We start from the raw sequence: 24,818 nt of genomic DNA on the forward strand, positions 1-24,818 counted from the left end.
AAAAAAAAAAAAAAAAAAAAAAGGCACATTGAAACCACAATGAGATGGTTCTATGCACTTACAAAAAAGATTAAAATTTAAAATGACCGATGACACTAAATGTTGGGTAGGATGTGGAAGAACCAGAACTCTGGAACATTATTGAAGGGAATGAAACATGGGTGCGGCATCGGCGGGGTCCCTGTAAGGCTGCTGACGTTCTCTCCCGATGCTGAGACCCGTGTATCCTTGGCACAGGCCAGCGTTGAGCTGTAGTTGTAGTAGTCTGCCTTCCGAAGCAATGTCTATTTACAATGAAGTGGCAGTCTCCATAATTCCAGTCACTTTTCTCAGAAGGATTGAAGAGTTTGACAATTTAGTTGTGAAAGAGAATCATGAATTAAGAATAGCAGAGGGGGCAGGTGTGGTGGCTCACCCTGTAATCCTGGCACTTTGGGAGGCTGACATGATGGACAAATTGCTTGAGCTGAGGAGTTCAAGACCAGTCTGGGCAACATGGCAAGACCCTGTCTCTACAAAAATTAACCAGGCACGGTGGCACGCACCTGTAGTCCCAGCTACTCAGGAGGCTGAGGCAAGAGAATCACTTGAGCCCAGGAGGTGGAGGTTGCAGTGAGCTGAGATAGCAACCCTGTACTCCAGTCTGGGTGACAGAGACCCTATCTCAAAGAAGAAGAAAAAAGAAAAAAGAAAAAAGAAAAAAGAAAAAAGCAGGAGGGCAGGAACAGTGAGGGGTTTATTCAATGGACTAAAGCCTGGAAATGTAGACTTTGCCAACACTGCCACTCCTACTCAGATGAAGACGATGTTTCAGGCAGCCAGGATTTGGATGATAAACAACAAAGGAGAAGAGCGCAGAACAATTACTGCCAGGCTTCACAAAGAAAATGTTAAGATTACTACACTAGAGATTGATGTTGCCACTGATGGATGATATGCTGAAGTCGAAGTCACAACTGACCGGCAGAAAGATGCTGAACACAAGGCTGTCCCTGTAAATTCTGTTTTAAGATTTTAATGATACCTTATTTGATGACTTTAATGGTTATGATTTAAAAAATAAGAAAGTTAGATTTGTTGGACATGCCAAACAGAAATAAAAGAGGATTATCTTATACTTTTAAGATATTTCAGGTTTTATAAGAGTACTGGCTTTTTAAAAATACTTGTACGGATCATGACTGGCTGATAAATACTCTTACTAATTAAATCTTATAATTATTTACTTATATCCTTGAAAATAATAACAGGAACTGCAAATAACATTATTTGGAAAGGTTCAAACACCTTAGAGAATTCAGTGTCAAAATCATATTAATTGCCACACTCTGAACAGGATAAGTTAGAACAAAATCCAAATGTTTTCTTTTAACTAAACATGAAAATTGCAGCAATATTCAAGTTCAAATTTCCAAAATGCTCCAGGAGTTGCAGAAACTCTCACAGTGTTGATTGCTAAATTAAAATAAGAAACTCATGAGCTTCCACTTAGCACAGGTTGAACTTTCCTCTTAATATTCTTCCCAACTTAGCTAGACCTTCCTACACTTTTATGGGACAATTGTAGAGCAACCTGGTGACCACGGTCCTGAGACTTTGTAAACAATTGCAGAAAATGCAAAACGCTTGGCTGGAATATCAGGAATGACGATTTGGGTGGAACTGAAAAAAAATTTGTTGGTAACCATGTAAATCATTTGATTCCCCTTATCTGTGATCTTGATGTGGCTCCTTATGTAGGTTTACCTGCTAATTAAAGTTTAGAAGAGTTTAATAAGGTCAGTAAAAATGTTGAAAGTTTTTCACCAAAGTCAATGACTCTTTTTGCCTCATTATTGAAATGATAGGATGATGTTGCAAAAGTGGATTTGAGGTCGAAGACTGCACCAAAAGAGAAAAGCCTTGGATTTTTTATCGTTAAAAATATGAAAAATTTAGTTAAAGCAACGGATAGTTCAGAACCATTAAAACTCGATTAAGACTTCATTATAGGTTCTAGGGAACGTGATGCAACTACTTGTGATGCAACTACTTGTGTATGTGAGCTACTGAGGTACCAAGGAGAGCACTGTCTCTGAAAGGAAATGCAGCAGTGGTGAATCCCATTTCCTGCAAGTGTCACGACGTCAGGAAAGTGGGGATCTCTTCAGGGAAAGAAATTGGGGTTCTGTTACCACGGCTGGGAGAACAGTGGGAAAAAAACGGTTACCGGCCGGGCACGGTGGCTCATGCCTATAACCCTAGCACTTTGGGAGCCTGAGGTGGGTGGATCGCCTAAGCTCAGGAGTTCAAGACCAGCCTGGGCAACACGGTGAATCCCTATCCCTATTAATATCCCCCCCAAAAAAAAAAAATTAGCCGGGGGTGGCGGCCTGTGCCTATAATCCCAGCTACTTGGGAGGCTGAGGCAGGAGAATTGCTAGAACCTGGGAGGCAGAGGTTGCAGTGAGCTGAGATTGCGCCACTGCACTCCAGCCTGAGTGACAGAGCAAGAATCCATCTCTAAAAAAAAAAAAAAAAAAAGAAAAAGAAAAGTGGTTACCAAATGGAAAAAGATTGCCTTCTAAATGGCATAAAGAAGACATAAAACTAGTGGCTACTAAAAGTCAGAACATCTTAAATAAGGTTTTTTTTTCCTTCTCCCTCTTAGTGAGATTTTGGAAATGACAGTACAATAAAAGCCAGTTTAAAGGACCTCTTAAACATAAAGGTCTTATTTTATGAATTGTATTTCAGGAATTAAACTGAAGTTCACCTCCTCTTGATCTGATTTATATTACTGAAACAGTTTTGTTGAAATACTTCCAACTGAGAAAAGCATAATTGGCTTCTACTCTCTTAATCTATTTAGACTTTTTTTTAAATTTAGTTTTTGCATAAGGTGGCACTCAGATTGATCTGAAAAAGTGTTAACTGTCTTGAAGAAAAAATATTTATTAATTGCAATTGAGATAACTGAATTACTTTGTACAATGACTGTCTATGATGTGTTTGTTCTTATCTGAATTCCAAAATAAATAAATGAGTGCCTCAAAAGAACTTGAAAAAAGGTACAACTATTTTAGAAAACTGTTCAGCAGGTTTTTTTTTTTCATTAAAAGGAAAAAATACACTTGCCCTATGCCCCAGCAATTCCACTCTAAGTATTTACCCAAGAGAAATACAAAGATATGTCAACACAGTGAGTTATTAAAATAATATCTTTATTCCTAATAGTCAGAAATTAGAATACATTCAAATGAATATCAACAGAAAAATAGATAAATAATTGTGGAATGGTCATATATTGGAATATTAACTAATCAGCAGTTAAAAAAAGAATTGACTAATAGTGTACGCAAAAACATAAATAAATCTAAAAACATATTGAACAAACAGAGCCTTATCAAAAGAATGTATACTCTATGGTTTCATTCATATGAAGTTCTAGAATGGGTGGAACTAATTCGTGGTGGGAAAAAGAAAAACTAGACCATATGCATCAGGAGACAGGGTGGAGATTGACTGGAAGTGGAGATGAAGGAACTCTTAGGGATAATTGGAAAAAAAAAATTAGAGAGAGGGTTTCACTCTCTCACCCAGGCTGCAGTGTTGTGATCACAGCTCACTGTAGCCTCAAACTCTAGGGCTCAAGTGATCCTCCCACCTCAGTCTCTCAAGCAGCTGGGACCACAGATGCATTCCACTGCATCTGGCTAATTTTTAAATGTTTTGTCAAGACAGAGTCTTGCTATGCTGCCCAGGCTGATCTTGAACTTCTGGACTCAAGTGATCCTCTAGCCTCTGCCTTTGAAAGTGCTGAGGTTACAGGTGGTGAGCCACTGCACCAGGCCAAAATAGAAGTATTCTGTGCCTTGTTTGAGGTGATGGTTACATGAATGAATATACTTGTCAAAATGTATCTCAGCCAGGTGTAATGGCACATACCTATAGCCCCAGCTACTCAGCAGGCTGAGGCAGGAGGATCTACTGAGCCCAAGAGATCGAGGCAATAGTTCTCTACAATTATTCCTAGGAAAAGCCATTGCACTCTGGCCTGGGCAACAAAGTGAGATCCTATTCCTAAATTTTAAAAAAGCTATCTAATCCTAAAATCTATGCATTTCACTGTATGTAAATTTTACCTCAATTATAAAAGTATCTGTGCTTGGGTCTAACATGATCTTCTTCCTGGCTACCTCTCTGATCTTATGTTCAGTCACTCTACCCCTAGCTCACAGTGCCCCAGGCACTATGACTTTATTGGTTGTTCCTCAAACCCACCAACCACTCTCACCCAGTCTTTGTACTTGTTGTTCTCTTTGCCTGAAACACTCTTCCTAAGATCTCTTCATGGCTTGCTTCCTTGCCTCCTTTGGGTTTCTGCTCACTTGTCTTCAGGTAAGAGACCCCGACCACTCCCTCTGAAATTCTATCTGTTATCTGACTTATCCCCAAATGCTAGATGTCTTGACCCTACTTTACTTTTCTTCTATAATAACTGATATTGTATTATGTGTTCATTTGATTATTTTCTTCTCAGATTAGAATGTAAGTTTAATAATGGCAGATTTTTGTTGTTGTTCTTAACTGTATCCCCAGTTCTTAAAATGGTGCCTGGCACAGAGCAGGCCTTGTTAAATGAATGAATGAAGACCTCTGTGGCTTACTTGAAATATTATCTTCTGGTCTGAACATAGCTGGGAGATTCCCTTCCACTGCTCTAAACTCTTGTTAGGTATAGTTGCATTTTGTCTCTCTCTAGAAGGGCCTCCCCTGCCTGAAGAAACTGGGAGTAAAATATTTTCTTGTGATGAAACTATTTTTCCACCCCATGTTTCAGACTATGGTTATTCTGGTTTGCGGTTTCCTTCCAGGTAGGTATGGATCACACTTATGCAACCCACGGTCGTTTATTCTCACATTATCTGATTTCCAAACCAGCTTAACTCAGATCATTAAGTTGCTGATCCAATTCATTCTTTAAATTAAAATGACTGAAATGATCAGGCTGACCAGACTTTGGCATGGCCATTCCATTCTTAAATGTTTAGTTTAAGATAGAGAACAGTGACATACACAGATATTCATGCATAAAAATAATATATAAATATTTAAAATAGAAAAAGACACACTATTTTCACTGGTAATGAAGTTTTGGCCAGTGACTGTAAGTGATGGAGAGCTGTGGTTGACTTCCTGGGGATATAATCAGTCTTTGTTAGGAAAATGAATGGCTACATAAGTATAGTACTTGTATTAAGTATTCTATGCTCAAGATTGAACTAGATTAATTGTCCATAGAGTATTAATCTCAAGCACCTCAGGCTACTTCTTCACGTTTCACAGCTAGCACTGGAATAAAGGAAGTGAGGCATTGAATTAAACCTCTTCCTTGTATAGAAAGAGCTTTCTTAAAATAATAACTTTTTAAAAATTTTTGATTCATGTCTTATAGATGAGATATATAAAAGTTTTGACCTAAACATCTGAGTTAGTGGCTCCTTGAGGATAGAGAGATAATGGATCAAACATGGCATATTTTTAAATATGTCAGAAAAATATTTACATTTTGGCCATTTCATAGCATAGGTACATTCTTTGCACTGGTGGAATGAAGTAGTTATAAAAATAAATAACATTAGTGAATATTTGCTTCAAGTTAACCAACATTTTCTGAGCATGTGTTAAGCATTATGCAAGAAATTCTAAAAACAAAAAAACCAGGTGTTCTCGTGCTTGAAAGGAGCACAGGTGGAAGAGAGTTGTGAGATAAGATAGATGCATACACAAGTGAGTATTATGCTCTAAGGCAAACTTTAAAACACACCATAATCAAATGTAATATTTAATGAGAAAATAAGGCAGATTCTGTTCTTAAGTGTTTTCATCTGGGTCTTAAAAGATGTTTAAGACTGAGGACAAGTATTGAATGTCAGGCAGAAGGGACAGCATGAAAAAAAGATACACAGTCAGGAAACTGTGTGTATACTGGTGGGAATGATGGTAGCCTACTATAAGAAGAGCTTAGAATTGGAGGGAAGATGTAATGAAATATAGGATTAGAAAGTTCAGCAGGGGAGATGTTTACAGAGGGCTGAGGAGTTTAGGCTTTATTACATTTTCTATAGGGAACTTCTAAAGTTTTCTGAGGGCAGTAGTGACATCATCAGATCTATTTAAAATAAAGTTACTTCTGCAAAGCTGTATTGGTTGGACTGTAGGGAAGAGAGAATAAAAGGAGTCTCTATAGCTGCAGCTCACTGTGAGTGGTAATAGTTCTACTACATGTTTGCAAACATTCTATACTCAGAAGTGCAAAGATACATTTGTATAGGTGTCTTTATACATAGAAGGATGCATTTACTGCCCATCAATGATAGACTGGATAAAGAAAATGTGGTGCATATACACCATGGAATACTATGCAGCCATGAAAATGAATGAGTTCATGTCCTTCGCAGGGACATGGATGAAGCTGGAAACCATCATCCTTAGCAAACTAACACAGAAACAGAAAACCAAACACTGCATGTTCTCACTCATAAGCAGGAGATGAACAGTGAGAACACATGGACACAGGGAGGGGAACATCACACACTGGGACCTGTTCGGGGTTGGGAGTAAAGGGGAGGGAGAGTATTAGGACAAATACCTAATGCATGCAGGGCTTAAAACCTAGATGACAGGTTGATAGGTGCAGCAAACCACCATGGCACATGTATACCTTTGTAACAAGCCTGCACATTCAGCATATGTATCCCAGAACTTAAAGTAATATTTAAAAAAAAGAAGGAGGAGACATTTACACACATTCACACAACACACACACATATACATGTGTTGGTTTGAAAAAGACTCTGAATCTGAGAGATAGAATATTGTATTGGTTAAGGACACAGGCCTTAGAATCAAACAAAAGACTGGCTCCTTCACTGTGTAACTTTGCTTAAGATAATTAAACTCTAATATAAAATGGAGTTAAAATGTTTAGTTTTAAGTTTTGTTAAACACTAAATGTAATAACCTATGAAAAGGATTTAGTATAGTTCTGACCTACTGTATGCACACAATAGCTGAGAGCTAACATTACTACTATTGCCATTTTCACTATTGTTGTCAATTTGAGATGTACTTCAAGTCAATGAGTAATTTGGTAATAGCATTTACTGGAAACAGCTTGAGGTCTAGAGTCAAGAAGATAAAGCCCATCATCTCCAAAGCTATAATTTTGCCATTTTAACAAAAGAAGACCCAGAAACAGAACACAGAATCCTCTAAAGTCTGTTCCAAGTTTCTTTCCCAGAAATTACTTCAATGAGTAAACACTTTCCATCTCTCCTGAAGTTTCACTATATACTTACTAATGCATTATGCTACTCCTGCTCAGGAATGATCTCCAAAGCATTTAACACAGTAGTTTATCAAACATATTTTTCCCAACTGCTTGAGGTTTATCATACAGTAGCGTCTACAACTCATGAAGAAAACAAGCTACAAGGATTACAAGTGATTTTTTAAATTTTTTATCTTGACAGATGTTTAAAAACAACATTAGCAGAAACAATGACATTTGCAACAAATGAAAAATAAAGTAAATTAAGGGACTCAGAAAAGACAATGAGGGTAATTTGTTCACAATGGTTGTTGACTCACTGGGTGATTGGTGCCAAAAAGAGTAAACAACCAAATATAGTCACCGAAAACAGTAATAATCCACGAAAGAATGAAGACTTGTTCTGTGATGAATCACAGAAGTCAGTGTTACACAGAATCATTCAGAGGGTTTAATTAACCAGAAAGCCATCATTATAGAAGCTCATCTATAACAAGTCTAATGGCATGGACATTGAAGACAGCATTGTCCTGGGCTCCATTGTTGGGAAAGGCCTGGTTTCATCTAGAGTTCTACTTTTCAGATAACACCCACTTTTCATATGCCATAAGGGCTCATAGATCTTGGGTTTCCATTCTTCTCCCTGGCTTCCATATTATCTAGATAGATAGGAGGTACTGGAAAGAGAAGGTCTGAGAAATAAAATCTTAGGTTACATTATTGAATATAGTCTGCTGAGTAAATTTCCTCAAAACAACAATGAAAAAGATTTTTTCCCACTAAGAAATCCTGAAATACACCAGAATATTCATAGCTTTAAAATTCTTCCTTTTGTGTGTGTTGCAGGATAGGTAGTCTGTGGTCTTGCTCTTTTCATTTACTTCCACTTTTCCAGCTTAATCCTCTCCTATATCCCTCATGTACTGCACCATGAACTCTATTCAGCCACCTACCCATGGATATCTGAGCAAAGCTCACATACTTGTACCAGAACACTTGCCTGGAGTTCTCTTTTCCCCATGATAACTTGTTGAAAATATTTTCTTTTGAAGTTTCACAAAATTCCAAGAAACCTATCTATATTTTTTCTTTTTAAATATTGCTGTAAGATTTTGCTTCTAAAACTTTAGCATTGACATCATTTTGCTTTCATAAATATCTGATTCTCCAAGCATATTGTAAGATCTTAAAAATCAGGAATCAAGGCTTTTGTATTGCCTCATCATCCGAAATGCCTGGCATAGTGATTACTGTATCACAATTGAGAATGCAAAAGCAAATCCTAGTTTTACCACTTAGTACCTGTGTAAATTTAGATGTATTATTTTACCTCTTGGAATTTCTGATTATGCATCTGTAAAAATGGGTATAATAATACCAATTTCAAAGTTTTATGAGGATTACTCATGATAATACATAAAAAGCATCTAAAATGGCACTTGATCCATTGTGTGTGCTCAATAAATAGTAGCTTAAAAAATAAAGTAGCTTGAAAAATAACTCCACTTCGCTCTGTGGAGTTGAGGTATAATAATCTTCTTCAGATACATCACTCAGATTATGCCTTCAAGTTGGCCATCAGTTAAAAACAAGCAGCCATTTGTGAGAAAGGATACCCAAGCACAGGGCCAGGTGTGGTGCCTCACGCCTATAATCCCAGCACTTTGGGAGGCCAAGGAGGGCGGATCACGAGGTAAGGAGATCGAGACCATCCTGGCTAACACGATGAAACCCCATCTCTACTAAAAAATACAAAAAATTAGCTGGGCATGGTGGCGCGCACCTGTAGGCCCAGCTACTCAGGATGCTGAGGCAGGAGAATCGCTTGAACCCAGGAGGTGGAGGTTGCAGTGAGCCGAGATTGCGTGCTGCTGCACTCCAGCCTGGGCGACAGAGTCAAACTCTCAGAAAACAAACAAACAAACAAACAAACAAACAAACAAAAAAACCCCAAGCACTTTACTACAACTCTTATCACTGGGAAGAACAGTTCTTCTTACAGTGATATATTGTTACAAAACCCACTTGTGTCTGCGAGCAATCTATGATGAGTCTAGTTTTACCTGCTGATTCCTCTGGAATTTATTGCAATGATAAACTTTCCAAAAATTAGAAAGTCATTCCAATATACATAAAATAGTCATCTGCATGGAATCAACCTAGATTCTCATCCACAGTGGACCGGATAAAGAAAATGTGGTACATATACACTATGGAATACTACATAGCCATAAAAAGAATGAAATCATGTCCTTTGCAGCAACATGGATGCAGCTGGGGGCCATTACCCTAAGTGATTTAATGCAGGAACAGAAAGCCAAATACTGCATGTTCTCACTTATAAGTGAGAGCTAAACATTAAGTACACATAGACACAAAGAAGGGAATAATAGACACCAGGGCCTACTAGAGGGTGAACGGTGGGAGAAGGGTGAGGATTGAAAGCCTACGAGGATTGAAAGCCTACCTATTGAATACTACTATGCTCATTACCTAGGTGAGAAAATAATCTGTATACCAAACCCCAGCAACACATAATTTACCCATGTAACAAATCTGCACATGTCCCCCCTAAATCTAAAATAAAAGCTGGAAAGAAAATAATCATCTGAATAATTATAAGAAAAGAACTGATAAGAAAATGTGAGTTTTGTTCTAGTCAAATGAATTGTTGAGCTTTCAAGGTTTTTCTCAGCCCAGTGATGGTGCCATTCTTAAGCTGTATGTTTCTAAGCATATTATCTGTGACAGGGGTAACCTGCTAATTTAGATCAATTTAATATGCAATCAGTAACTATTAAGATTCACTATCAGGCAAACAAATCCAATTAAATTGCATTTACCTCTACTAAAAATATTTTTAAATCACCTATATATGCCACTTTAAATCACCTATATATGCCATATTCCAGTTATGGAAATTACATTGCAATTGAATTGGGTAAAAGTTGATATATATATATATATATGAATGACATATATGAATATATAGGTTTTATATATAACCTTTTTGATATATAATTTATATTACATATAACTTTTTGATAGTGATGTTCTGAATCTTTTCTTCTAGAAAAATGGGCACTCCCCACTCAGTGATCTTGTTACATCTTTTACAATGTTCTCTAATAGAACCATCAATATTTTATTGCTCCTAAAGGATGAGAAAGGACTCATGTTTATTCATATTTTTAATCCCACTCTTACAGCCTAGTACAATGTTGGCCCATGGTGGATGATCAATGAATGTTCTTTCAATCAATTAACTCATTTTCTTAGTTTTTCCTACTCCAACTTGCTCGGTAACTTTGAGCATATCATCAATCTCTATGGGCCTTGACTGTTTCTTCCATGGAAAAGAGACATTAGACACAAAGGGTATCTCATAAATACGTAGTTAGGACAGCTGGTGCTCAACTTTCCAGATCCCACTCTCTTCTCACCCTTATTACCTCCCTTAGTACAGAGAGTGACAGTGTTAGTAAAAGCAAAGATAAAACCACTTTCTTTATTAGATCTGGGTAAGGTCAGCAGGCCCAGGAAACATGCAGAGTCAGATCTGCCTAGGTTTTAATAGGGTTAGAGAGCATAACTGGATCTCATCCTCTGTTTTTTTTAATGGACTATTACCAGGCCCCGGGATCAAAGACTCCTGTTGTTTATCTTTGCTCTTTTACTTTAATAACTGCTGACACTCCATCAGGGTGTCCTGGAGGCCCAGAAGGAGTTTTGATTGTCATTCAAGATGAGATGATATAAAACTCACCAGGCTCTGTACATATCCTCTTATGAGCCTAAGGGGGTAGAAAATAGCATTACTCTTGTTTAAAATGAGCTATCCTTAATCCTTATTTTACAGATCAGGAATCTAAGGCTCAGAGAGACTAACCCATTTCCTTGTTCTGGGCACTGATTAAACAGAGAAGCAGAGTTTGCTCTAAATATCAAGAATACCCATTTCCCTGGAAAAATAAAAAATAAAAAATAAAAAACCACAGCTCAGTGAATGTGAACCTTGTATTTCCATCCCCACTGGTGCTTCTCTTGGGTGCTAATAACTCGTCTTCTCCTTAGCACCCTAACAGGTCTAGAAAGATAGACGGAAGAAAGAGTCAGTTTTATTGTTGGCTGTCAGTAAAACAAAATAGACAGCTTCTTGGTGAAGCTGGATTTGAGATTGTAACTGGGGTTGACTTGTGACCATCTTTATACCTCACCCTAAATGTGGACATCGGCACCAATGGGTGGGAACATTTGAGCCCAATTTACTCATCCAAAAGTCAAGGAGGAAGTTGAAGAATAGCCCACCTCAACCAAGTGGGAGAACAACTGCCCCTCTGCCTGCTTCATAATGGGAGGAAGAGGTGAGAAAGCCCTGTTCCCTCTTAAACCCAGGGCAGAAAACACAAAAAGGTACAAGAGAAATGTGCTCATATTGCCATTCAACTGAATAAACTTTCCTTAAGTGAAGTCACCCTATAGGGCATGAGGTGCTTAAATGTCAAATCAGCTATCTCTGCTCCCTGAGTTGGAATAAATATAGGTGAAGATGGAGAGACTGGAAGTATTCACTTCAATATTATCTTCTCTATGAGGAGTACAGTAGAAGTGTCTCCTTTATGGAAATGTAAGGAAGAAAGAATAAGTTCTTCCATATAGAAGCTTTTAAGTCTCCATCATCTTCCCACCTGCGCTATGGCAATAGTCTCTTAATTAGTGTGTTTGTTATCATTCTATTTATGTTTTTCACAAAATGAAAGATGATTAAACTGTGACTCCAACCTTCTGCCAAACCCTTAATATTTATTTGAGAAAATCACTCACTCTTTCCATGCTGCTGTTTCCTTTTTAATAAAATGAGGAATGTCAGGCACGGTGGCTCACCCCTGTAATCCCAGCATTTCGGGAGGCCAAGGCGGGTGGATCACCTGAGGTCAGGAGTTGGAGACCAGCGTGGCCAGCATGGCAAAATCCTGTCTCTACTAAAAATACAAAAGTTAGCCGGGCATTGTGGCAGTCGCCTGTAGTCCCAGCTACTTGGGAGGCTGATGCAGGAGAATCGCTTAAAGCCAGGAGGCAGAGGTTGCAGTGAGCTGAGATCACGCCACTGCACTCCAACCTGAGCGACAGAGCAAGGCTCCATCTCAAAATAAATAATAAAATAAAATAAAATGGGGAAGATGGTAATTGCCATGCAAGCTTTTGGTGATAGATGAGTTAACATCATAAAGCACTAATAATTGCTAGTTATGATTCTCATCTATTTATCTTTCTCTGCCTTCTCTCAGCTGCCCTGGCTCAGTACGTGGTATTCCTGTTGTTAGGTACATCACTGCCACAGTTCTTAGATTAATATGGGCTTGAGGCTGGAAGTACTCAGCTAATTCATTTAACTTAATACCACCTAATGAATCTGGGCTGACTCAGGACACAAGGCCCCAAAGATGATCATTGGGTTCTCCAGTTGGTCCCTGAGCTTTTCTTAAAACATAGCCTAGGCTTTGTTGGTACAGAGCTACTTACTGATTATCCAGAACTGAGCATTAGAGAGAGAGGAAGACTGGGGATACAAGTAGCAGATTTAATCTTTTGGAAGCAATCACTGCAATGATCATAACTGAGTGCAAAGAAAAAAGAGAGCCAAAGACAAATATGTAAAGAACATCTGTATTTAGGGCAGTGGCCTTTAACCATCAATATATCTTGAACCCACTTGTGAATATTGTCTCAGATGTTCCCACAGCAAAATTATGAGATGCGAAGGTGATGTGGTGATTATAGCATTATAATCGAGTCATTACAGCTTTGAGATTAAATGATTTGTCTACGAGCAGAACCCACATTCCCTAAATCTCTGCTAAAGAAAAGCTACTAAAGTCAGGTATGGTGGGAATGGAGAAAGTCTTACATTGGCTGATGCAAATCTTGATGTGAGCTTTCAAGATTTGGCCTTCGGAGAGGAAATGCCTTTTACTGCCTACCTCATTACTTTTTTAAGCTCTTGGCAGAAAAACTCCCAAAAAATAGAAAATATTATTAGTGTTAGAAAAGTGCCAGTTTCAGCTAAGCTCTGTTGAGTCAGTAATTCAACATAAGAGGATTGGTAGAGAGAGTAAGAATAAATAACTTCTAGGGTTGTCTGAGCAGCTGAATTTATGATCTATAAAACTCCATCCATAAAAGGGAAAAAATTTGAACATATAAAAATTATAAGCAAGTTCTGCACAGAGCTCAGTTACTGGCAAAAGAGTTTTTCCTAAATGTAGCATTTGGGTTTTGGGGGATTTTAGCAGACAAACATGTTTCAAATTTTATGGAACTTTACTAAATGGAAAGCGTTGTGCAAAGAACTGGATAGATACTGTTCCTGACCTTATGAAGCTTAGAATCTGGAAGAGGGAAAATTCAACCCTGAAGGTTATCTAGTAACACATTTTATAATTTTTCTTTTTTCCTCAAGTTACATTTATGTAAGACAATGCAAACCTATACGAGATGAACTCGATCCTCTATCATGCCTACTGAATGCCTTAGCTAATGTATTCCTTAAATTAACAATCTTTTTCTCTGTGAAGAATATTGGTTTCTCAGTGGAGGTGAAGTATATAAACAATCCCAAATAAAGACATAGATTTGCTCTGTCTTCAAGGAGTTTACAAACACATCAAAGAAGAGAGATATATTTGGATCTTTTAAAAAATTTTTCAAGTAATAAAGCCACAGTAAAGAAAATGTAAAGAGAAATATCACCCCAAATCTCACCACTCTAACACTCTCTGGCCATGTCTTTTAATATCTTATGCTGATCCCTCCTTTTCTTGTGGATTCTTAATGTATCAGAACCCACAGTTTGGTCCTTGGACTTCTCATCTTTTCTATCTTCACTTATCCCAAAGTGATCTCATCCAGTCTCATAGCTTTAAATGCTATCTGTATGCTGATGACTCCCAGATTTATAACTCCAACCTAGATATTGTGCTACTCCTATAGTTACACTGAGCTGTGCCCTTGGTCTTCAGCAACCACTATCTCTAGCTTTACAATTTTGTCGCTTTGAGAATGTTATATAAATGGAATCATACATACGATCATGTATAATCTTTCGAGATTGACTTATTTTCACTCAGCGTAATTCCTTTGAGATCCATCCATGTTGCTACATGTATCAATTGACGCATTTTCTGTGCTATGTATATACTGCCATTTATTTAAACATTCATTCATTGAGAAGCATTTGAGTTGTTTCCAATTCTTGGCTATTACAAATGAAGCTTCTACGAATATTCATATACATGTATTTTTGTGGATGTATGTTTTCATTTTTCTGAGATTAACACCCAGGAACATGATTGCTGGGTTGTATCTTAAATATATATTAGTTTACTAAGTAACTGCCAAATTATCTTCCTGAGTAGCTGTACCATTTTACAGTCCCATCAGCAATGTATGAAATATCTAGTTTCTCCACATCCTTCCCAACACTTGGTATTGCATGTCTCTCTGATTATAGCCATTCTAGTGGGCATGTTGAACATCATTAATAATTTTGCATTCATATATTCTTGATGAAATGTCTTTCCTGTCTTTTGCTCATTTTCCAAATTTTACTGTTGAATTTTGAGAGTTCTTTATATATTCTACATAAAAGTCTTTTGTTAGGTATTTGGTTTGCAAAGATTTTCTCCATCTGATCTTGTTCTTTCATCCTCTTTACAGGGTCTTTTGTGGAGCAAAAGTCTTTAAAAAATTAATTTAACTACATTTCGACATTTCTCAATTGATTTGACCAAGATTATCTCTTTTTTTGGTCCATAATTCACATCTTATAGATCACAAATGTTCTGCAAAACACATACCTGAAAATATTGTTCTAGGAAGTTCCTTTCACTCCCAACATCCAAGTGTTCTCAATTCTCTCAGAATTCTACTTTCTACTAAGGATCAGAAACTACTCTAAGAACCAAATTTATGGCAATGAATGCTATAAGAATGTACAATTCTTCCGACTTGCATATTGATGCTTTGCTTGGGGTTTTCTGGGGACAAATGTAAAACAAATAAGAAATGAATTTAAGGGTGGGAATTTTAGTCTTCATAGGAGCTGTTTGGAAAACACCATTATATTGCTAACACATGGCCACTAGACATTGGATTCTAGCCTTGGATTTACCATTAATTGTTTGTGTAACTTTGGATAGGCCACTCTATCCTGAGCCCGAATTTCATCATCTACAAAAATGAAGAATCTGGAGCACATTTGACATCCTATAATTCTAACTCATATCAGTACTCTATCCAGTTGCAGATGGGAATCTCATCTGTGATGAAAGTGTTGCATGATTCTGATTGGGAACACCAAACAATAAGTATGATTTGAGCACTGAGTGTGTTTAAATGATCCTGAAAATTTCACTAGGATGAACCAATGTTTTGCAACACCTTCCTAATAAAAACACAAGGTGTTTTCTGCTTTTTCTAGAATCAAAGTGTTGAAGCAGTCCTCCACTGCTCCAGGTTTCCTGTGTCAGAGTACTCTGAAATCTACATATCAGTTCTCTGATCATTTCTTTCTAATCTCAATCAAAACTGAAAATCTGTGATCATGATCAGGAATAAACTAAGACAGACAAGACCATTTTTATTCTTTTTTTTTTTTTTTTTGAGACAGAGTCTCACTCCATTGCCCAGGCTGAAGAGAAGTGGTATGATCTCAGCTCACTGCACCCTCCGCCTCCCAGGTTCAGGCAATTCTCTTGCCTCAGCTTCCCATGTAATTGGGATTACAGGTACATACCACCATGCCCGACTAATTTCTTTTTTTTTTTTTTTTTTTTTTTTTGTATTTTTAGTAGAGACCAGGTTTCACCATGTTGGCCAGCCTGGTCTTGAACCCCTGACCTCAGACAATCCACCCAGCTCGGCCTGCCAAAGTGCTGGGATTACAGACCTGAGCCATCATACCCGGCCAAGACCATTTTTCTTAAAGTTAAGTGGGGTTTGGAGGTAGGAAGGGAGGAGGAGTGAGAAAGAAGGAGGAAGAAGCTGATGAATAGACTTGTGATGATTTATTAATCAATTGGCAGATACACATTCATCCAGTAAGAAGAATATCATTAAAACTGGGTTATAATTAATTGCAACAGCACCCTTGCTTAAAAGGAACTTCACAAAGAAAAGTACATCTCCTAGGCAATTTGGAAATCAGTTTAAAAGATGCTTTTCTCCTAACCTGTCATCCTAAGACTAGGGAACAAGCAATCATTTATAGATACAGAGGGAAGAGAAGGATGAATGTAGTAGTCAGCCAAAGAATGCTGATATCCTGGGTGCTGGAGAGAGAGGCAGAAGTGTAAGTGCAAGAAAGAGGTAAGCGTGTCTGAGAACACAGTGGTGAGGGTGGGTAGGGAAGAGGATAGTCACAAAATCACAGATATTTAGAAAACCACTTGGTTAAGTGAATCGATAAAAGTTTAACAATCTCAGATTTGCAGAGGATTTGAAAGGTAATCTATTGTCAACCACCTTTCCCTTTTATCTGTGCTCAAATTTCTTTTTCATCATAATCATTCACTTTCCCATTTACTCAGCACGTATATTTTTTGAGGTTTTATTATGGGCTTAGTACTGTCATGGGTCTGGAGAACACCAAGGTGATTCAGATAGCATCCTTTTCATCAAGTAGTTGACATTCTAGTCCAGGCTAGTCTAGTTAGGACAACTAAAGAAGTAGTTATTAAAGAATAAGATGTGGTTTTTTGCAGATATGTACTAAGGGTGATTTAAAGCAAAAAGGAAGAATACTTATTTCTATCTGGGCAAGTGAAAAACCCACAGGAGGGGTACCTGGGGTTGGGGAGGGTGGGATCAGAAAAGGCTTCATAGTCAAAGAGGATTCTTTAAGTCTAGGGTCCTCTTTGGGTTCTTCATAGTCAAAGAGGATTTTAAGGGTCCCATTTGAGGATCTAACATCACCAGTTTTGTTCTCTCTGAGACACAAAGTTTGGATGTAGGGTGAGAAGTGAGGTGGATAGAGAAGCCCAGACTCCCAGCCCGCAAATTTTTCCCTCTTTCTATTTCCATGTTACTACTTTTTCACACATTTAAAATTAATCTTGTTTTATGTTCTCTTTTGTATCTATTTTGCTTTTAATCCAGGGGACTTTAGTTGAAAACAGCACCACAGAATTTCAACACTAGAAAGTATCTCACAGAATGTAACTAGAAATGACATTTCCTAGAAGGAAACTGAGGCCTAGAGAAAGAGACCAACACACACTGGAATATTGTAACACAACTGGGTCTAAACTTCTAATCCAGTTCTTTTTTCTTTTTTCCATTATCTCTGCCGCCTACTTCTTTTTCAGGCTATACTTACAATCTCCCTAGGGTGCCAGATAATACTTGTATATTCCAGCTATTTTCATTTCTGCATAATTTTCCCATGAAGATTTTGTCGTTTCCTCTTTCAGACATGACCCAAGAACCTCAGTCTGGCCTAATTAACTGATCCCTATGGCACCTTAAAAGACACTGCTCCCTCGGGAGATGAAGGGCTCAGGATTGCTGGGCCTCAGCTGCTGCGTTCCCACCAGCTCAGGCCCTCTCAGCACGGCTAGGATGCAAGCAAGTTTCATCCTACATTGAAAAAAATATGAATGCCTGTAGCTGGTCTGGTTTCTTCCAATGTCGTTTACAACCTTTGTGGTTTGAATCTGTTCATAGAAGAATTAGTTGATGGTTTTGAATGTTATTAGAGAAGAACCCCAACTAGTTTCTCAAGGCATTCTTCTGGGAAAACTGCAGCTTAATGAAGACAGTATTCCACATCGTCTCAAGGAAACAACTTGTCAAAACAATGCCCTTTTCAGACTTTAGTTGTGGGTGGATGGAATATGGATATAAATCTGGAGTAAATAGAAATGCTTAAATGTGGCAAAGCCCTTTCCCCTTCTGTGTCTTTGCCTTTGTACAATGACTCATTCAGGATCCCAGAGCCAAAACTGGTATTGTACACAGAGGCGGAAACATTTACATGTGATTTGGGAAAGCTAAAAGCTAAAAAAAAATCTGCTAAAAAGTTTCTCTTTCCACTGAAGCTTCCTGTGGCTTGGCCTGGTAAGTTTGTCTATTAGATGTTCACCATAACTTATTTAACCGAAACATCCACTCCCTTATCTTCAAGAGGAAAATGCTAAAATGTGTGTGTGTACAATTTTTTTTGAGCCAGTCTCTCTCTCTGTTGCCTGGGGTGGAGTGCAGTGGTGCAATGATAGCTCACTGTAGCCTTGATCTACCAAATTCAAGCAAGCCTCAGTCCTCTTGCTTCAGCCTCCCTAGTAGCTGTGACAACAGGTGTGCCACCATGCTTGGCTAGTTTTTTTTTTTTTTTAACTTTTAGTAAAGACAAAGTCTCATTATGTTGTGCAGGCTGGTCTTGAACTCCTAAGCTTTTGTGATCCTCCCATGTCGGCTTCCCAAAGTGCTGGGATTACAGGCGTGAGCCACCATGCTCCACCAAAATGAGTATTTTAATACATGTAAGATCACTAACATAATGCTAGGCAAAGAGCCAAGGTGTTCCATGTACATAACATGACTATGATGCTAGTTTATTTCTTCATTTTGTTGAACAAGGTACCTGACCTCCCAGTTTACATCAAGCTTGTAGTTAAAAGATAAAATAAGACACAGTCTTAATTTTTTTTTTTTTTTTTTTTTGAGACGGAGTCTCACTCTATTGCTCAGGCTGGAGTGCAGTGATGTGATCTCAGCTCACTGCAAGCTCCACTTTCCAGGTTCACGCCATTCTCCTGCCTCAGCCTCCCAAGTAGCTGGGACTACAGGTGCCCACCACCATGCCCAGCTAATTTTTTTTTTAATCTTTTTTTTTTTTTTTTAGTAGAGATGGGGTTTCACCGTGTTAGCCAGGATGGTCTCGATCTCCTGACCTCGTGATCCGCCTGCCTCTGCCTCCCAAAGTGCTGGGATTACAGGCGTGAGCCACCACACCCGGCTACACAGTCTTAGTCTTTAAAGACCTCACAGTCCCTGAGGAAAGACAGATCCATAAACAAACTCACAATACAGTATGGTAAACAATTTTAATGGAAGGAACCACAGGTATGTTGAAAGAACATCAGTACAGCTGGAGACAGGGAGGGACCATATGATATGTAACTCCTAAAAGCCAGAAGGGGTTATTATCACATGATTTCTGGGTGCTACAGAAGTTTTTCATCACTCACTAGTATTACATAATTTGCTAGGAATCTATTAAGAAACTTCAAGTAGCCTGATTAGAAGAAAAGCAAGTCTCAAGAGTTGGAAAGGGGAAAGAACATGGCATCAGAAAATCCAGAGTGGCTGGCAGCAGGGGCAGAGACTTGCTAGAGAGGACTGCAGGTGGAGCAGGAGTTCTGAGCACTGGGTACTGAGGTAACATACTGACTGTATCCTCCTCCAGGAAGGCAAGGTTCAGAAGTTAAGTGCTGGAAAAAGAAGGCCACACACAAATTCCAAAAGAGAACCCTGAGGGCACCCTCTAGATATTCAAAATATCCCATGCTCCACTATGATCATAAGCAATGATAATCCATATAAATCATTTCCATCTTCAGTGTTGTATGTAATACAGGGATACAGAATTCAGCTTCAAAGCCTATGCTTTTTTCTCATGATGCCATAACACTGCATGAACCTTGAGTTTGAAATTAATTTGAATTTGAAGTAATAAAAATAAATTTAGTTCTTGAGTGATTTTTGTTTTTACTTCTCTTGCTTTGCAGTTAATTGATGAAATCCTTGGATGGTTTGCATCATTTTTTAATCCTATATAAATATTTGTTTCTCTCATTTGCCTATTTTGGCTTTCTTTAGAAAATGGTCTTAGTTTATTGAAATTATCGCCAGTGCTTTAGAGAGTATGACTTCCAGTCAATTCAGTTCCACAGTTTTATTGAGCAAATATCATGGATTCAAAATGAATGCACACTCTAACCCAAAGTCATACAGAGTGGTATAAAGAACTTTGTAGACTCAGCAGGGGGAGGGTGGGAGGTAGCATAGAGATAAAAGATTGCATATTAGGTATAAGGTAGACATTACCATAATGTAATGGGTGTACTAAAATCTCAGAATTCACCACTATATAATTTATTCATATAACAAAAAAACACTAGTACCTCAAAAGCTATTGAAATAAAAATGAAAAAAAACCAATATTAATGAACAATCTAGATATTCCACTTGCTTTGATTCATATTTTTTACTGCACTTAACCACTACCTAACATGTCATGTATTTGTTCTTTTGATTATTGTCTGTTTCCTGTACTAGACTGTGAGCTCTATGAGATCAAGAACAGTCTCAGTTTTGTGCAAAGATGTGTCTTCAAAAACTAAGTAGTCCTGGAAACTTATAGTTTCTCTACAAGTATCTGTTTAAATGGCTGTGTGACCATGAAGTGCTGAAAGGAATGAAAGAATGTGTAAGGCATTTAGTCTCAGGGTATGCATCTAATTGGAAACTCAAGATACAAATGAATGAAGTTTACAACACAGCGGCAGTTAAGCTTGCATAAATCTGAGGCCTCAAATTCAGATGTGATTGAAATTTAACTTTTGTGCTTTGACTTAAACTGGATTTCAAGCTCACATTCCACTGGGATGGTACAAAATTTGTGTGCTTCCTCTCCTTTCCCCAGTTTGAATCTAAGATTAGTTGGGGAGCTTATATCGGCCAAGACTGGTAGGGATGCTGTCTGGACCTCATGCATCCATCCACACCAGTCATGACTGTGATGCCCATGGTCCTCTCTCCGTGGCTCTTCTAGGTATGGCAGTTTTCTCTGCCCCTTCCTTCTCATACATAACGACACAAGAATTCTTGTGCTACTTTTCAGCCATCTTCTAAAGATTGCCTTTGGTCCTCCCTGCATAGTCTAAACATCCTCATTTAGGAAACTAGGTCCATCCTCTGATCTCGAGACCACCACAGACCTCAAACCACCTTCCTGGGCTTATATCAGATTAATAAAGGAAGAGGGTCTTTCTCTTTCTTGGGTCCACAGAACTCTCTGTTCTCAACAACTCCCTTCTAGTACTCTTTCCCTTCCCAAACCTGGAGGAATATTTTTCTAGTGTGCAGTGGGAAATGCCTCACCCCTCAATCTATACATTTCCCAAACATTTTGGATCCTCTCCATTCTTTCCTGAAAGGTCTTTGAAAAACAAACCAGGATAAAGAGGCTCACAAGCTTTTTGTCCATTCCTAGAATGACAAACACTGACAACTGTTGGCTTATATAGAACTATTAACTTGTAAAGAAAATGGCGACACATGATGGAGGGGAAGGATAATATTTCAAAAAACGTTATTTTATTATATTCTTCTTTTAGTAAATCTTTGCATTCCTATTTTTTTAAAAAAGTATTTCTCATTCAGTTGTTCAACCTATCCTCCTTCCTCAAGGTGAGATGATCTAGGTCTGTGTCACAAATTGGCATCTAGGACAATGATATTCTTGAGCAAAGCAATCCACACAATATCAGATAATCTACTCCATAATGGAGGCAACAATCTAGAGGCAATGAGGCAGTAGTCAAACTGGCTGACATGCTTAGTACTGGAATTGAGAAACCAGTCTATATCCCGGAAGAAGAGCTGATCACACTGAGTTTTGAAACTTTTTGCATTACTGTTATTCCACCAAAGTTCTTTCTGACCCTAGGCATCTCCATGGGCTGGAGATTCCTGCATCTATTTGAGTAGTGGTAAATTCTCTACTGGGCATGGAGGTGAAATTAATTTCATAAACTGGTTGGGCAGCATCTGACTGAAGTTCAGCTCTCAGCTAAGTCACTTCCTACCCACACCCAAACCCACATCTTATGAAATAAAGAACCTCAGGGACTTCATTGCTTGGGCTTTACAGCTTAAACCCTTTTCAAGCAATCTGGGCAGCTGTAACTTGCTTAACATTTTTGGATCTTATAAAAGATCTTCTGTAATTTCAATTTTCTCCTGGCTTGCCATCTATGGGCCCACTCCAAACTCATGGTAATATGCCCACTAGGCATTTCCCTAAAAGAGGACCCTTTCCTGATTCTTCCAAATACTCACCTCTGTCCATATTCAAGAAGGAATGTTGCTTCTTCAGATTCTTGAACTAGGTTCTTTTCCCTTTCAAAGCTCTCTAAAAATGTTTTTTTGAGTATTTGAATCTCCCACAGTTGGAATGTTTTCTCTGCTAATGGTCAATGCCCTCAATTAATTATTAGGCTAAGTATAACTTACTTACCATTTGTTAACACCTGCCATATTTTAACTACTATTACTGGGTAGGAAAGGAGCCCCAACATCTCCCAAAGACCAATCTCATTCCTTCACTGTTTTTGTAATGTATGAACTCTAGTAGCAAAAATTATAGGAAAGTGGGAAAGAGTATTAAATCTTGTTTTCCTGCCTTAATAGTTATGTTCAATCAAACAGAAGAAAGAACTTACCATAACGTTGTCTAAAAGCAGGGACTCTGATTCTTGTTCCCAGAAAGATTTGGTGCTTCAGGAATATTTTGTTTAAATTATTATCAGTACTTTTGTCTTTGAGAGGAAATGAGAATCATGAAAGATATGAACAATAAGACCTGAACCATCCATTTTTTATGTTGTTTTTAAGTAGGATATTAAATGCTCCATGCCTTATTTCCTGATCCCTTCACCTGACACTTTTACCCAGGTGTAATTGAGTTAAATTGAATATTAAGAAGCACCTATGCTGTATGGCTGAGAGTCGGTTCTGCTCTTTACCTTGGAGCAGCTGAGGACAGGTTTTGACTGATGTATGTATGTAAGCCTTTCATTTTCTTTGGCACAAACTGGGGGAAATTCTTTTCTTCAACCATTGCTTCCGGGAAAGCAACCCTTACCTAGTAAGAGGTCTTAAATTTCACATTTGTATTATTTTTTGTTTGGTTTAAGGGTACTCTAAAGAGTACCCTCTGTTAAATGTGTGCCCCAAGGGGTACGATTTCATCTCAGCTAAGATAGTGTGTTATCCTGGAAAGAACATGAGATCTGCAGTCAGAAAGTATGGGCTTGAATTCCAGCTCTGTCACTTACTAACTTGAGTGATGTTTGTTTGGCAAGTCCCAACTTCTATCTCAGTTTCCTTGTCTATAAAATTAGACTAATAGTCATGTCTACTTGATAGATTGTGAAAATTAAGTGAAATAATATATGTGAATACCACGCTGTAAACTCTAAGTTGAATAAAAGCTCTTTTGTTCATTATTTACCCTCTATCCTACACCCCACACATTTCATCCTTGAGCATTCTGGTGTGACTCAATTTGCATTTCTGTCCAAACTCTTGCCAAGATCACTCATGATTGTATCACGCACATGCATGACTATCCAACAAACTTATCTTAAACTTTTTGACTTCAAAGTCCTTCTTCCACTTTAATAATTTAAACACATGGCTGAATCTTCACCTTGGAGTACCCTCATCTCTGAAATGGTAAATTCCAATACTTCAATATCGGATTATGATCTCTTATCCTTAGAGTCACTATATTTCCCTATGTCAACTTGCTCTTTAACCTCATTGAGACATAGTTCTTTAAATCTTCCTATCTTCTCCAAGTTCATCACTCTCCTGATGACTTCTCTTTTTTTCCTAACCAATCTAGATCCATGGTGTATCTCTTATACTCACCAGCACTCCAAAATCCATAGACCCTTACCCCTCTGAATCCACCTTGTGAATTTACCTCCATAGTAAACCCAGACACATGGCTTCACCACTTGTGCACTTGGAATGCTGAACATTGCAAAAGCACATTACATACTTGTGTATATTACTGCCCCTAGAAATTTGTGGACTCCAACTCAGTAGTATGCCCTGTAATGTTTGACAAACCTTTCACCATCACTGCTCCAGTGTCTCTTCTGTCTCCCACAAAGGTTAGTTCATAGTTTCTTTAAACTTCATAAACTGTTAAGTGTAAAGATGGATCCCTACTCCATCTCTGCTGCAACTTCAGTGATGATCATATCCCTTAAGTTCACAGGGAAAAAAAGGCCAGTAGATATGAACCCCCTTACCATCTTACCTTTGATCCTACAATCTTAACATTTACTTAAATATATATTCATCCCCACTATTTTCAATTCTATATCAAAGGAAGAGGTTTCTCTTTTCACTTCAATGCTAGTTTATTTTCATATTTCCTACATCTGATCTCCTAGTCTTGTAAGGCAACTTACACCTTTATCATCCTCTTCTAACCTGCATTTACTATTTTCTTTTTAAACTCCTTTCAAGCAGGCTATAAATAATAGTAGTAGTAATAACAATAAATCTTCTTTTTGAACTTTGCATACTTCTCTAACTAAACCCCTATATCTCTCCTTCCTTTTACTCAACTGTTCAAAAGATTATATATTCTTTTGTCAATGCATTTCAACCTCTCAGTTACTCTTCAGGGTTCTGTTCCCATTAC

General features: G+C 38.0%; 1 pseudogene; it reads left to right on the forward strand.

Annotated features, from left to right (window-relative positions):
* The first annotated feature begins 280 nt into the window (after nt 1–280).
* Nucleotides 281–2,400, forward strand: LOC102127924 (CCA tRNA nucleotidyltransferase 1, mitochondrial pseudogene; annotated as a pseudogene).
* The last annotated feature ends 22,418 nt before the right edge of the window (nt 2,401–24,818 follow it).

The sequence above is a fragment of the Macaca fascicularis genome, chromosome 1 (genome assembly GCF_037993035.2).
Source record: "Macaca fascicularis isolate 582-1 chromosome 1, T2T-MFA8v1.1".
In the NCBI taxonomy this organism is placed as follows: Eukaryota; Metazoa; Chordata; class Mammalia; order Primates; family Cercopithecidae; genus Macaca; species Macaca fascicularis.